This window comes from Pinus tabuliformis, chromosome J, assembly GCF_031772625.1.
Source record: "Pinus tabuliformis cultivar Carrire ecotype Pingquan chromosome J, CPIR1, whole genome shotgun sequence".
NCBI lineage: Eukaryota > Viridiplantae > Streptophyta > Pinopsida > Pinales > Pinaceae > Pinus > Pinus tabuliformis.
In genome coordinates, this window is record NC_142295.1 from 1,588,991,153 (window position 1) to 1,589,006,652 (window position 15,500).

The window sequence follows — 15,500 nt, forward strand, 5'->3', positions numbered from 1 at the left end:
GCTGTGAGGGACGGTTCTCTCGTCTTTATGCTTATCACATCAATTTGCTCATGCATTTCACCAGGGTACGGATGATGAACATTTCGTATTTCATTTTCCGGAATATAGAGAGGATGACCACCTTTATACAGCATAAAACACCTCAGCAGCAACTTAACAGTGTCTATCATTTTGCTCTTATTAAGATTTTGGTGGTTCATAAGCTTGGATTGCAGGGCATCACTTGGGATGATTTCATCTCTCGTGACTTCTTCAGAGCTTCACGGGGATTATCAGAGGTTAAGCATGAAGGTGAACCTTCTCATCAGTATGAGCGCCATGAGACTGCTAGTGTGCCGGTTTTCATCACATATCAGAGAGGCACCAGACATTTGTTTGCAGCGGCAAAGCGAGTGTTATCTCCACCCAAGGTGGAAGGGGCCTCGTTTCCTCCATCAGCATCACAGGTACAGGACAAAGGCAAGAGCCCAATGTAGGATGAGGGGCCTTCAGGTGAGCCATCAGGTGAACGAGAGATCGACTTCATTCTCATTCATGATACAGATACAGATATAGGTCCACAAAGCGCCAAACTTAGAGAGATCATCCAGGAGCAGCAAACAAAGATCGAAGCCTTATCCCTTGACTTAGAGAGGGCTAAGTGGACCATGAAATACTTGGAACAGAGGAACAAGCAGCTTGAAGATCAACAGGAAATCATGGAGCTACAAAACATTCGCGAGAATCGCCAAGCTGCGCAAAGGAGAAGAATTGAGTTCACGTCTTTGGAGCAAGAGATTAATGAGGATAGGGAGGCCAATCTCGATAGAGTTAACATGCACTCATATAGGCTGTTGGAAAAGGCCAACAAGGACCATGCATTGCTGAGACACATGGCTTTCCACTACATGGCACGAAACAAGGTGTGCAAGGCCCGAATCAGGAATTTGAAGACGAAATTGAGGAAGGCAATCAAGAATAAAAAGAGGCAAAGGGAGCTCGATCGTCTTCAGATATTGGCCAAAGCCTCTTTAGCTCAACACAACACTTGATGAAGAAGCTCTAGCCCAAATTTCAAGAAATTTGGGGCATTTTTGGCATTTTTGTAAATTTTTGTGCAAAAAATAGGGTTTTTCTCCTTGTGCGCCGCGCCACGTGGCGCGCGCTTACGATTGGAGGCTCCAAATGCAAAAAAGTTTATATTTTTGGATTTTTCATGAAAAATCATGACTGTTGGTGCACGAACAAGAAGTTTGGGCAAGTTTTGAGTCCTCGAGAGGTCAAAAACACCCTAAAAATGACCTCTCTGCCCCTAATTTCACACACAGGAAGCAGTCTTGGGAGATTGAGGTTTTGGAGGGGAAAATGGGCACCAAATTCAGAAATTCCACTTGGGTTGGAAAGTAGACAGGTAGGGATTTCCAACAAGCACACTTGGTCTCAATTTGGACTTCAAAAAATGCCTCAAAATCAGCAGCAAAATGGCGCGACGCATCCAGAAATTGGCGAGGCGCACAGAGGTGTTTGGCCCAGTTTTTCACGTTCCAGCTTCGAAATTCGGCCTATTTGAGTAGTTTTGCTTTGTAATGTTATTTTTTACTTATGTTGATGTAATTGGGTGAACATGATGTAATTTTAGCACTTAGTTACTTGTTCTAGAGGATTCATTTTCCAAAAAGTGAAAATTTAATGAATGAATCAATTTCCTACCTTATAGAGGCAAGTTGTTTTGACTGCCTAGATTTTAGTGCTTTGTTTAGAATTGGTTGAAACAAGTCCTAGAATGATGAGCTCGACCCCCAGAGGCAAGAGAATAGGTTGGCTTGCCTATATTATTTAATTTCTAAGTCATTTTCAGGGTTGGACTCTTGGGGAAAGTTTGGCACTCTATTGTACATTATATCTCTGCATTTTTGGCTAAGGAAAGACCAGGGTTTTGCAGCATTGTTTGGGATCCATGTGGCTTTATGTTTTGATGGTGTAATTCTCTGAGTAATTGTAAGTTTATCTAGTGTTATGTGTATCATTTTCTTGCTTCTTCTTCTGAAGTTGAAACAAATGAGTGATTAAGGTGGAATCCATAACTCCTATGCTCTGCCTCTGAATTTGTTTAAATTTCCATGTTTTCATCTGTTTAAGGAGAATTCTTGGGCCTCTCTTTCTCTCCTTAGCTCCTCACCAGTCTGATCTATCCATTTCACTTGCTTTAAAGCATCAAAACGATCGCCTTCCTTGTCCCAATCGGAACTCTGCAGAAACTGTGCCTCATCCCCGAGCCCAAATTTGTCTTTCCCATTTTTTCAACAAAAACCCTCAAAAAACCAAATCAAATCCCTGTACTTAATACCTAGTCTAAGATCAGTTGCAAATTTAGTCATCTCGAGCCTCATTGATTACCTTTTGCTAAGATTGACTCGAAGAGAGCCCTCTCCTGTCCTCGTAGGGCTAGCTACGAGGCTAAGCGTGGTTTGATGTGGACCTAGAACCTTGTCTTTTCAGCCTGAGACAAATCTAGGCTCTAACAGGTTTAAAGAATTTAAGGCTCCAGTGGAAGACTAGACAGAGAAGAAGATAAAGGCGCTGAAGACAGATAATGGTCGAGAGTTTTGTAGTAAGGAATTTGAAGTATTCTGTAAGAAGTGTGGTATAGCATGGCAGAAGACTACTCCATATACACCTCAGCAAAATAAAGCTGCAGAAAGAATGAACAAGACATTGATGGAAAGGGCAAGAAGCATGCTCAGTGGTGCCAGGTTAGGACATAAATTCTAGGCAGAGGCAGTGGAGGCAACATGTTACCTGGTCAATAGATCACCTTCATCAGCGTTGGAGGACAAGACTCCACAAGAGGTATGTACTGGTAAGAAACCCTCTCTTTCACATCTGAAGGTATTTGGATGTGATGCATATGTACATGTTCCAAAGGAGAAACAAACCAAGTTGGATAGTAAATCTGAAAAGTGCATCTTTATTGGGTATAAGGATGGTTTAAAGGGTTATAAGCTTTGGAACTCAGTAACAAGGAAGGCTATATATAGTCGAGATGTGATGTTCAAAGAAGTGAAATATGTTATTAAACATGAAGTCCAACCAAAAGAACTTGAGAAGATAGAGTTTGAGCTAAAGGAGGAAGAATCAGACTCTACAGTAGAGGAGGAATCAGAAGATGAAGAGCCACAAACTCCGAGTGTGAGAAGATCATTTCAAGAAAGAAGGCAACCAGAAAGGTATAGTCCATCTGCTTTCTGTTCAAATTTTTCTTTATCTATTACTAATGATGATCTCAGAATTGTGAAGGAAGCAGAAGATTCAGAGGATCGAAAACTCTAGAAAGAGGCCATGGTTTATGAAATGGCATCTTTGCACAAAAATGAGGCTTGGGATATGGTGGAGTTTCTGGCTGGAAGGAAACCCATTGGCAACAAATGGGTGTTCAAGAAGAAGACAAATGTAGAAGGAAAGGTGGAGAAATACAAAACTCGGTTGGTAGCAAAAGGTTATTCCTAGGTGCTGGGAATTGATTTTGGTGATATTTTTTCTCCTATTTCCAAGGTAGCTTCTATTAGATTACTTTTACCTGTTGTTACTGCTTTTGATTTTGAAGTAGAACAGATGGATGTGAAGAAATCATTTTTTCATGGGGATCTGGAAGAGGAGATCTACATGAAGCAAGCTGAAGGCTTTGTGGTGAAGGGTAAGAAAGAACTGCTATGCAAGTTAAAGAAGTCTATGTATGGGTTAAAGCAGTCACCAAGTATGCGGTATCAGAAATTTGATACATTTATACGGGGACTTAGCTTCACCAGAAGCAAAGCAGTTCACTATGTGTATTTTAAATTAATTGGCGACAATGTTATTTATTTGGTCTTATATGTGGATAATATGTTGATGGTTGGAAATGACAAAAAAATTATCCACGATTTGAAGACCCAACTGTCCTCCAAATTCAACATGAAATATATTGGTGCTGCAAACTATATTTTGGGCATGGAAATTAAAAGAGATTGGGCAAAGAGGAAGTTATGGTTAAACCAAAGGAAGTATGTCGAGACAATATTGCAGAGGTTTAATATGTAGGATAGTAAACCAATGAAGGTTCCTATTCCTGTACGTGTAAAGTTATCTGTTGAACAGTGTCCCAAGACACAAGAAGGGGAAGAGGATATGTCCCATGTTCCATATGTAGTGCATTTGGTAGCCTGATGTATGTGATGGTCTGTACTAGACCAAACATTGCACATGCAGTGGGAGTATTGAGCAGGTTTATGTCAAAACCAGGGAAGGAGCATTGGACAATAGTGAAGTAGGTTTTCAGGTATTTGCATGGCACTAGTGATTATGGTTTATGCTACCAAGGAAGACTAGGATTGGACAGAGTTTTGGATATCCATGGCTTTGTTTATGCAGACTGGGCTAGAGATATGGATTAGAGAAGATCTACAAGTGGGTATGTCATTAACCTATTTGGAGGTGTAGTCAGTTGGATGAGTAAGAAACAATATGTAGTGGCACTATCAACTACAAAGGCACAATACATGGCAGCCACTCATGCAAGCAAGGAAGCAATCTGGTTGCAAAGATTGTGTTCAAGTATGGGGTTAGTAGGAGCTATAAAGATAGACTATGATAGCCAAAGTACAATTTTCTTGGCAAAGAACCCTGCTTATCATTCAAAGACAAAGCACATTGATTTTCAGTATCACTTTGTGAGGGATATGATAGAAGACAAAAAGGTGTTGTTGGTAAAGGTGGACATTTTGAAGAATATTTCAGATGCATTGACAAATTTGTGGGTTCTGAGAATTTCTCTTCGTGTGGAGAAACAATGGGCATTGCAGGGCTAGATAAATTACTCAACTCTCCTGTGGCCCCCTGTGGGAAGAAAACAACAAGTGGGAGAATGTTGGGTTGTGTATATTCTTTCCACAACTAGCCTATGTAGTGAACTGGGGGGTTAGAAGGGGGGTAGAGCCCCCCCTTCATTGCGTCGATTGCATAGCAGGGGGGTCACAGGGGGGCACCAGCCCCCCCTGTCCAGGGGGTTTGAGGGGGGCGGATAGCTCCACTCTATGGGGTCCACGGCAACGACCTGGGAATTTTTTTTTTGGACCCTATATTAGGTTGGGCAAACCCACCTATGGTTTTTTGCATGGTTTTTGGTCCATGGTCTTGGAAGCGATGGTTTTCGGTCCATGGTTTTGGATGCGATGGTTTTCGGTCCATGGTATTGGATGCTTCGGCATGTATAAATATGTATTCTAACATTGAAAGGAACATAATGAAAAATCAAGCTGGTAGTCTCGGTTTTGGGATCCAGGGGAAAATCTCTATGTATATGTGTTTTATGTGTTATGCTCTCGCATTGTTTATTTTCTGTGTTTAAGAATTCGTATGCAGGTAATTTCTGTACGGGGTTAAAACCTACAGATTCCAAATCACTCATCCAAACAACTTCAAGTGTAGAAGTTGTTCATGATTAAATCTAACTTCCTTCTTCAAAACCAATCATCAAGTCATGGGAAGAACTCCAAATTAACAAAAATCGACAAAGATTAGGATATGACAAAGATGAAAACATCTTGCATATCCCCGATTATTCTAAGCCGATCAAGTTCATCAATGTAGGATTTCTTAATCAAATAACATCAACAAGCCATGAGAAAATTGAAGATAAACCCACATGCAAACATTGTCAAAGAAAAGGTCACATGGAAGATCATTGTTTTGATCTCCATCCTTGTCACCATTGTGGCAAGCAGAATCACTCATCAGAGAAATGTTTCAAACAAGACCAACCTGCCAGATTAAAGATTAATTATGCATGGATTGATCTTTGGGAATGGTCGTCAACAGTAAAACAATTATATAAGTTTTACAACAGAATTCAACCTCAACTATTGCAGTGAACAATCAATTGAAGATGGTACTCTCATGCACCTGAAAGCGGGAGTACAATAGTGAAACTCTCCTACACTTGAAGGGGGGGAGTTAAGAAAGCAAATGTAGATGATTGTCTCTCCTTTCCGCTGAAAAAGGGGGGAAATGATTAATGGAATTAAGGGTGGTTTTCTACTAAAATTATGGACAACATCATCAAAAGCAGCCATTGGGCATCTTCAAATAAGCTAGTGGGCATCATCAACAAATCAGCTAGTGGGCATTCATCAACATCAAAGCAGCCAATGGGCGGTCAACATCAAAGTAGCTAGTGGGTGTTCTCAATATTTTGTCAATGGACAAAGGATGCTGATTGAAACCAAAGGACAGATGGATCCTTTTGTAGCTTGGCACGTGATGGAGTTGTCAAGCAAAATTTTAGAGATGACTCAGACTTTCAGCTAACTCATTTTCTCTTCTGATTGGAGTTTTTTCAGCATCCATCTTTGGCGGTTTTTTCAGGCAGTGTTTTTTAGGATCAACAGTTTCAACATGAGAACTTGGAAGATGGTTCCTCATTATTATTTTGGACTTATCATTGAGGGGGGGAAATGCTAGCCTCACTCTCATGTGATGAAAACAATTATAAGTCCAAAACAATTAAATTAATGAAAATCAAGAAAGTTAGATTTAATCCGACCCTTCTAGATTGAGTTTGTTCCTCATGGTTAGGAGATAGTTTAGGCTTATTTGGTTGAGACATTCTCTCCAACTAGTTAGGCTCCTAGATTAGTGTTTGGTTGAGATATTTTCTCAACTATATTGTCCAATATAAGCGTACTATCTTGAGACAAACTTCCTCATGTATTTATTTGTATATTACATTGAGAATGTGAGGAATACATATAGGCTGAGGCCTTTTCCACCATGTCTGGTTTTTCTATGTATCTGATATTTTTTTATATTCTTATTTGATCTCCTTCAATAAAACCTATTGTTGAGCAAGGAGATTGTTTAGCTCTTGTGCCTCCCTCTTGAACTTTGTTATTTCTGGATTGGTCTTTAGTTCCTCAATTTTGTGTTGCAGCTCCTATATTTGGGAATCTCAGTTCTTCATGTCAGATTCATATTGAATCTTCAAGTTATCAAAATGGGTTTTCAATTGCGCAAGCTGAGATTTCCATTGTTGAGAGAATCCCTACTTTTTACTTTCCAAACCCTGTTCAAGGTACCTTATTTTCTCATCCTTCTCCGTAAGGAGTTGTTTCACCTGTGAGGCTTTATCGATTGTTGCATTGGCATAAAATCCTGCATATTGTGATAGTCTTCATAGATCTTAAACAGGGGTGACTTTGGCATCTTTCCAAAGTACTTGAAAGGAGGCATTACCAGGGAGTAAAGTTTGGCTTTGTTCATTTCTTCTCTTCTTCCTCTATCTGTTGATCACTGCCTTATGCTTCGGACTATAGAATACACCAAGAGGAGGAATATCCTCTATTTTCAGAATGACCTCAGAGGTTGGAAATACTGGGATGATCTCTGAATCATCAATGCCCATAGGTTCCTTGTAAGCCTCAACAGTGGATGAGGTCTTCTCTATGATTTTAGGAGCCTGTGTGATCTTCATCTGGAATCAAGTTTGCGTATTTTTAGGGTCAGAGTCTTTACAAAATTGTTCCCAAATTGCTTCCAAATTATTATATGTTAGAACTTCCTCTGCCAGTGAAGAATAAGAAGCCTATGTCTCTTTTTTATGAGCTAAATCTGAGACCTATGATGTGCTCACTCATTTGTCCTGATCTGTGCTCTGTTGATTAAGTTTTAACAAATTTGTGGGTAAATGGGAAAGTCTTTTAGTCTTGTATTGATTGAACTAGACCAATTCTTTGGGACTGAGCTGCATTTTTGCCTCTTTATCAACCTTTTCATAGTCAAATGTTGACTCAAAGAGATCCTCAAACTTATCATGCTCATTTGTGAACTACCTGAGCTTTGCCTAAGTCAAGTAACATTCTTGGTTGTATCATTGAGGTCAAACTACCAATTCAGAATGGTTGGAAAGTTCATAAGTAGGATATCCTCAATTTCCTTAGTAGAATGCTTGAAATTCTCAAGGGAATAGACACTACAATGAAAGGGAAAGACATGCCACATTGTATTTTTATTATATTCCATGACCTTAGATAGGTCATTTCCCACAGTCTGATAGGTTATTTCTCGGGCTAAGAGCTTGTCGGGAATATATAGGGGCAACACATGTGGGTGTGCAAGGCTACCAAAAACACAACATAGGTAAAGGAATCTTCTCCAAACCATCTTCCAATTGATAATAGGTTGTTATTGGCTTGTGGTGAGATTCTAGGGAAATTCTCATTCAAAACAAGCCAGTGGATTAGAAGCACAACTACATGGAAAATTTTGTAGAAATCAGACTGATATTTTGACTCCTTGAGAATACTATGATAGATATGGATAGGCATAGGGTTATGTATTGTCCATTTCCATCCCATGGATGGGAAATCAGAAGTGAAGCAAACATAATCCATTATGTAGGCACTCTTGTAAAATGGGGGAACAATATTTTTAGAAAAAATGTGTTTCTTCCTATATTCTAGGATTTGGAAACTTAAATTATTAGACGGAATAGTCCCCCAGTCCATAATGTAGCTATCGGAGGCTACATCAATCAGGGTTACCCATTTGCCTAAAATTTTGTGGGTATTATCATAACCAAATAATATACATATCATGGTGGTAACATAACAATAGGGTCCGACAAGAGAAGCTATAAAGTACATACCCTTTTCCAATCACTTTTTCTTGCTAGCATCTCTTCTCCATCCTTTGATGACCTCAAATTCATCCTTATTTTCCTTCATGAATTTCTGAATGAAGTCCTTATCATATTTGTTTTTAGGTGACAGTAGTTGATACATTTAAGACAATTCTTCGCTAGTGAAAGAGTCTATGACTATGTTCCTGTTGGTCATAAATTTTATGTCTGAAATGTTTAGATGGTCGATGGCCCATCTGATCATATCTGTGTAAGGCAAGATGTTTGCCTGAGAAGCAATTATGTTGAGGAATGATTTGGCCAGATCACTATATGTATTATCATAAACCGAGAGTGAATGCTCAATTATGGCTACTCTTTATGTGACCCTCAACTCTTCATCTTCGAATAGTTGATACATGGCCTCTGAGGTAGAGGTTCTATCATCCGGGGTGCATGTGGTATCGGAAAATAGTGCAGGAAATTCTACAGCCTCGGTGGAGGAGCGACTGATTATTTCCGAACAATAGATTTCCTTATGGGTTTGGTCAACCGAGACATTTCTGTTGAATTATGTTTATCAGGACTAGCCTACCAAGAGAAACACAAGAGTAAGGATAAACTAACATTCAAAGAAAATAACTGATTACACATGAATCAAAAACTTTTATGAACAAAATATTAGGATATCGTTAGAAATAATGAGGAAGTTTATTATATTGAAAACCATAAATTCACCACATTTGGTCATTTATTGATAAAACACGAATTCACATGGGCTACATTACATGTCATCATATCAAAGAACTTTATCCGTGAAGTTTCATTGTTGCATTGTTAAAATCAGTGATATTGTTTACCTCTGATAACCTTATAACACATACAAGCTTAAAGTTATAGGGAGGAAGAATTATCGAAGGTTCTGCATTAGTGTTCTCATATCAGGGAATTGAAAGGATAACTTCCAATTAGAAAATCTTGATATGACAATTGCAAAATGAGAGGTGGGTAGGATATCGGAGATCTAAGATCAGAGGTGAGACGAGTATTGAAGATGAGCGTTATGGTATTGGCAGGGTCGCATACTAGAGAATGTAGTGGGAAGGTGTTGAGAAATCTAAGGGCTTGATTAGTTAATGATTTCTCTATCTTGATAACTGCTTGTGAACTAATTTAATTCTTTAGACAATTCAAACAAGATCTTTTCTATGTTAGAGATTATTAACTTCATCAACTAGCTATCATACATAATAAACAAAAGAACAACAACATAAGATATAAGCAGAAGCCAGGGAAAAACCTCTCCAAACCTGAGATGAAAACCCACGGTAATTATTCTTATAGTTTATTCACTTGAAAAAATTTCCTAGACCAATACAAAGACCATTTGACCAAGTGACTCCAATATCAAGGCTAGAATACTTTCTTGATGTTATCCTCTGATCTACTACAATATGGATCAGATCTGCTACCAAGAATGAATGATTTGTCTTCCTTCTTCCTTTCTCTTCTTCCTCTAAGCTTCACTTGCTTAAGCTAGTCCACTAGCCTAGTGGGTATTCTTAATGCTTGCTTTAAACAAGATGATCTGTTTTATTGAGAGGGCTTCTCAGAAACCCTAGTTGCAGATCTGAAACTGATAACTGAGCTCTTTAGGCCTTGTTCCAGCCCTCAACATCAAAATATTCTTGGACTGTGAGGCAGCCCTAATGCTGCTCTATTCCTTTGCACATGTGAAGGGTTTAGGGCTCTTCTAGCCCTCCTAAACCATTGCTTTAGCAATCATTCTTCTTCACACTAATATGCCTATGAGATATACCCAAGACCGAGTATTTTCCTTGATATTGAGGGCAGATAAAGTGATGCCCTAACCTCGCACGTGTGATAGACCTTTCTTCGGTTATGGACAGACTTTTGCAGCTATTGACAGACTTCTTTGTGGCTCCCTTTGTCTCCTTTTCCTCGCACCCAAGAATAGTCTCCTTAGCATCAATTTTAGACCAAATGATCTTGTGATGATTGTATGTTCGAATGAATTAGGAGAGGCCTATATTTATAGTGTATTAGGGCTCTCTATCAAGCCAACATAATATGTCTCTTAATTGACTTGAAGCCGACATGATCATTCATTTATAAATATATATTTATACCGAAAAATACATTGCTTCCTTTTTTATTTCATTTGGAGGGTTCATTTACAAGCCCTCTTATTATTGTCTTTGAAGGATTATAGCCAGATGATTATGCCCTTGATCTTGGAGTCATACTTGTACATTTTCAAGTGTAAATATTTACATCAATGACACAAACCTATCATCTAGCCTAGAGCTGATAATCAAAGCTACTAAAAGAAATACATTTTGATCATGAAACCCATGATTCAAATTTACAAAATATTTTCTAGATACAAATTGCATCATTTACATTAGAATGTGTCACTATGAAGACCAAACCTAGTTACACTTTCTTCAACACTCCCTCTTAACTAGGGAGGTATTCATACATACATGGTCCTTGGACAATTTTTCAAGTTCACAGAAGAACTCTCATAAGAAGATCAGATTTGCAATCCATCTGTTATAGCATCATTCCAACCAACTTTGTTTCCATATAACAAGGCCTTGACTAATAGCTCTATTTCTAAATTAGATCAGAGCACAATGTTGGTGAGACCAATGACTTTTAGACACACATCATCATTGTCTCTCTTAGGGTCATACCCACCCGAGTGTTCTCTGATTATGCCCTACTAGGACTATTCTCATCTTGGGTTCCCAACCCTCAAGAATATTTGTCCTCTTGCCCACTCTTATCTTGGATTCCCTACCACATCCTCAAAGAATGTCAGATGCCATATGATTCTACAATCCTCCATTCTTTCTTCCAAACTGAAGACAAGAATGTCATATCCAACTCTCCCTCTCAACCAGGGATGAGTTCCAAGTTTCTCTTTGCTCAGAAACTTACTCATGTTCCCTTACTCATATGAATCTTCCCAAGCTCCCTCTTAAACAGGGACTCTATCATCAATGCTTTATAGGGTTTTCTAGTTAACTGGTGATCTAACACCTTGATGTCATCAATTTCTTCATATGTAGGATTCATCCACCCATCACTTTCCTTCATCATGTCATTCCTTATTTCCTGGAAAGAATCCTCCTTGGATTTGCATCTACGGCTTCCTTCATAGGGCCATCTAGCCCCACCTTCCTTCTAGCGGTGATTTCTCTATATCTTGAGGTACATATTTATGACATCCTTCACAACTCTTATTAGCAAGGCCCTGCATACATACCCAAACTTATCCAAATAAAAAGTAAGAAACCAAAAATAAATCACATATTACCTTTTTTTGTGATGGCCTATTTCCAGTGACATCTCCTTGTAGATATCAACATCTTGCATACATGTTGACACATCTCCGTAGATATTTGTAGTCAAGGATCTTCAACCTTTAAGACTTCTATCCAAGTATCCATATCTTTCTAGGAGATTTCCTCGTCCAATCTTCTCTAGATGTTGATTGCTTCCATCATGGTTTCATGTCTCACGATCTCTATCATCCTTACACCTTTCATTCCCATGGGCTTCCAATCAAAGTTCCTTAAATGTAGTCAACTACCTCATACTCCATATGAGGACATATTATGTTGATTTTTTCTTTGAAACTTTCAAAGGAGGAGATCCTTTTTCTCTTGATCATGCTTGATCCATGCTACCTGCAACCATGTGACATGATATTATAATATTAAACAAAATATACATACCTTATTTGTCTTGAATCATATCATGATTCTTGTAGTGGACTTCTTGAGGGATTTTTGACCTACAATGTGGTTGATAAGTACCATTGACCTGGATTCTTTACAGAGGATATTTTCCTGTAGAAATCCTTCAAGGATTCGAAGAACCAAGATGTTCTCATCCTATAATTTCCTACACATAACAATTTCATTTCTACCTAGAATCCTTACATAAATAGATACAATTTACATTAATCATAACCATTAACAGTATTTCCAGATGATTCAACATATCCTCATTCATCAAATAATTCATCAATAGTTCATCAATGGATGTTACCAAATCCATAATCAACTCATTCTCTAAAAGAGTTACTTAGAAAACACATAAAATGTTCATGAATCACAACATGCTATGCTAATTAAGACCTATGAAAGAAAACAGGAGGTGATCTTTTAATCATAGTAAAGATCCTTAGGCTCCTCCTTCTTCGGCTTCTTTTCATTGTCTTTCATTTACTGAGTGACATGAGATGCTTCATGTTTCCTCTTGCCATTCTTCGTTCACTTGGGACAATCTCTTCGGTAGTGTCCATATTCGTGACATTCAAACCATTGAATCTTTGACATGTCTTTCTTGGGATGTTGTTGGTGACTAGATCTCTCAAACTTTCTAAACTTCCCTTTTTTTTTGAACTTGGAAACAAATGCTTGCTCTATGGATCCAACCGCAATATCTTCCTTGGCCTTTAATCAAGCTTCTTTCACTTTTCATATTTCCCATAGATAATTGAGTGAGGATGCCTCCTTCTTGGCCCATATGCTTGCTATAAAGCTTCCCCATTCCTCAGGTGGTGCATTTAGCACTATCGTAGTAATCTCTTGATCAGACATGATTTCACCTTATTCATGTAGTTGATCTCTTATTTCAGAGACCCTCATGAAATATGCAATTATACCTTCTTCTTTGTCGATCTTCATTTTGTATAACCCATTCCTCAAAGAGTTACATTATCCTGCAGTGTTAACAGAGAATAAATCTATCAGTTTGTCATAAATCTCTTTGGTTGTTTCAAGCTTGGCTACATACGGAATCGGAGAGTCCTTGATAGATTCTATGAGAATATTTTGATCTCTCACTTCATTATTGTTATGCTTAGCAATTTATTGACTATTAGAAGGAGCAACAATTTCTTTTGTACATAATCAATAACTTCTTGTTCTTTCAACATGATATCAATCCTCTTCTTCCAAGCAAGGAAGTTGGCAACTCCAACTAACTTATTTCTTTCCTTGCAAGAAGACATCCTTTTCAAGATTAGATTTTCTCAAATCAATAATATACTTACCTGATGTAATGATCCTTGAATCTTGACTTTAGATGGCTACCTTGAAGGAGTTGGATGAAGCTTGACTACCCTTGACTGCTAGAGAACCAGAGATCTACTTGCCTTATCCTTGAGGACCTGATGTTTAACAGAAGTAAGAGGATTCTTGATAAATTCATCCTCACCTTGATAGATTTTGGAGTTTCAAAATGTGGATCTAATTTTTGAATCTTTCTTTTACTTCAACTTCAACTACCTTTCCTCTTCCTAAATGTTCTATATCAGCCCTTTCTTGATCTGCTACCAATGATCTGATTCCATGTTCAAACGTTTAAGGGCTTGATTAGTTAATGATTTCTCTATCTTGATAACTTCTTGTGAAGTAATTTCATTCTTTAGACAATTTAAACAATATATTTTCTATGTTAGAGATTATTAACTTCATCAACTAGCTATCATGCGTAATAAACAAAATAAAAACAACACAAGATATAGGCAGCAGCCAAGGAAAATCCTCTCCAAACCTGAGAGGAAAACCCATGGTAATTTTTCTTATAGTTTCTTCACTTGACAAAATTTCCAAGACCAATACAAAGACCCTTTGACTAAGTGACTCCAAAATCAAGGCTAGAATCCTTTCTTGTTGTTATCCTCTGATCTGCCACAATATGGATCAAATCTTCTACCAAGAATGAATGATCAGGCTTCCTTCTTCCTTTCTCTTCTTCCTCCAAGCTTCACTTGCTCACGCTAGTCCACCAGCCTAGTGGATCTTCTCAATGATTTCTTTAAACAAGATGATCTGTTTTCTTGAGAGGGCTTCTTAGGAAGCCTAGCTACTAATCTAAAACTGATACCTTTCTTCTATGTGTGAGTGACCTCTTTGATCTTTAGGCCTTCTTCTAGCCTCACTATACTTGGGGCATTATTGTAGGCCAATAACCGAGCTCTTTAGGCCTTGTTCTAGCCCTCAACATAAAAATATTCTCGGACTATGAGGCAACCCTAATGCTTCTCTGTTCCTTTGCACATGTGAAGGGTTTAGTGCTCTTCTAGCCCTCCTAAACCATTTCTTCAGTAATAATTCTTATTTACACTAATCTGCCTATAAGATATACCTAAGGTCAATTATTTTAACTGATATTGAGGGAAGATAAACTGATGCCCTAACCTCACATGTGTGATAGACTTCTACTACTATGGACAGACTTCTCTGTGACTCCCTTTGTCTCCTTTTCCTCACACCCAAGAACAGTATCCTTCGCATCAATTGTAGACTGAATGATCTTGTGATTATTGTGTGTCCGAATGAATGAGGAGAGGCCTATATTTATAGTGTATTAGGGATCTCTATCAAGTCGACATAACATATCCCTTAACAGACTTGAAGCTGACATGATCATTCATTTAGAAATATATATCTATACCGAAAAATACATTGCTTCCTCTTTGAGTTTGTTTGGAGGGGTCATTTACTAGCCCTTTTGTTCTTGTCATTGAATAAGTATAGCCACATGATTCTTCCCTTGATCTTGGAGTCATACTTATACATTTTCAAGTGTAAATATTTACATCAATGACACAAACCTATCATCTAGCATAGAGCTCATAATGAGAGCTACTAAAACAAATACATTTTGATCACAAAACCCATGATTCAAATTTACAAAATATTTCCTAGATAAAAAGTGCATCATTTACATTGGAATGTGTGACTGTGAAGACCGAACCTAGTTACACTTTCTTCAACAGAAGGGAAGAGGATTCGACATGGAAATAAAAATTAAAATGTGAATATGG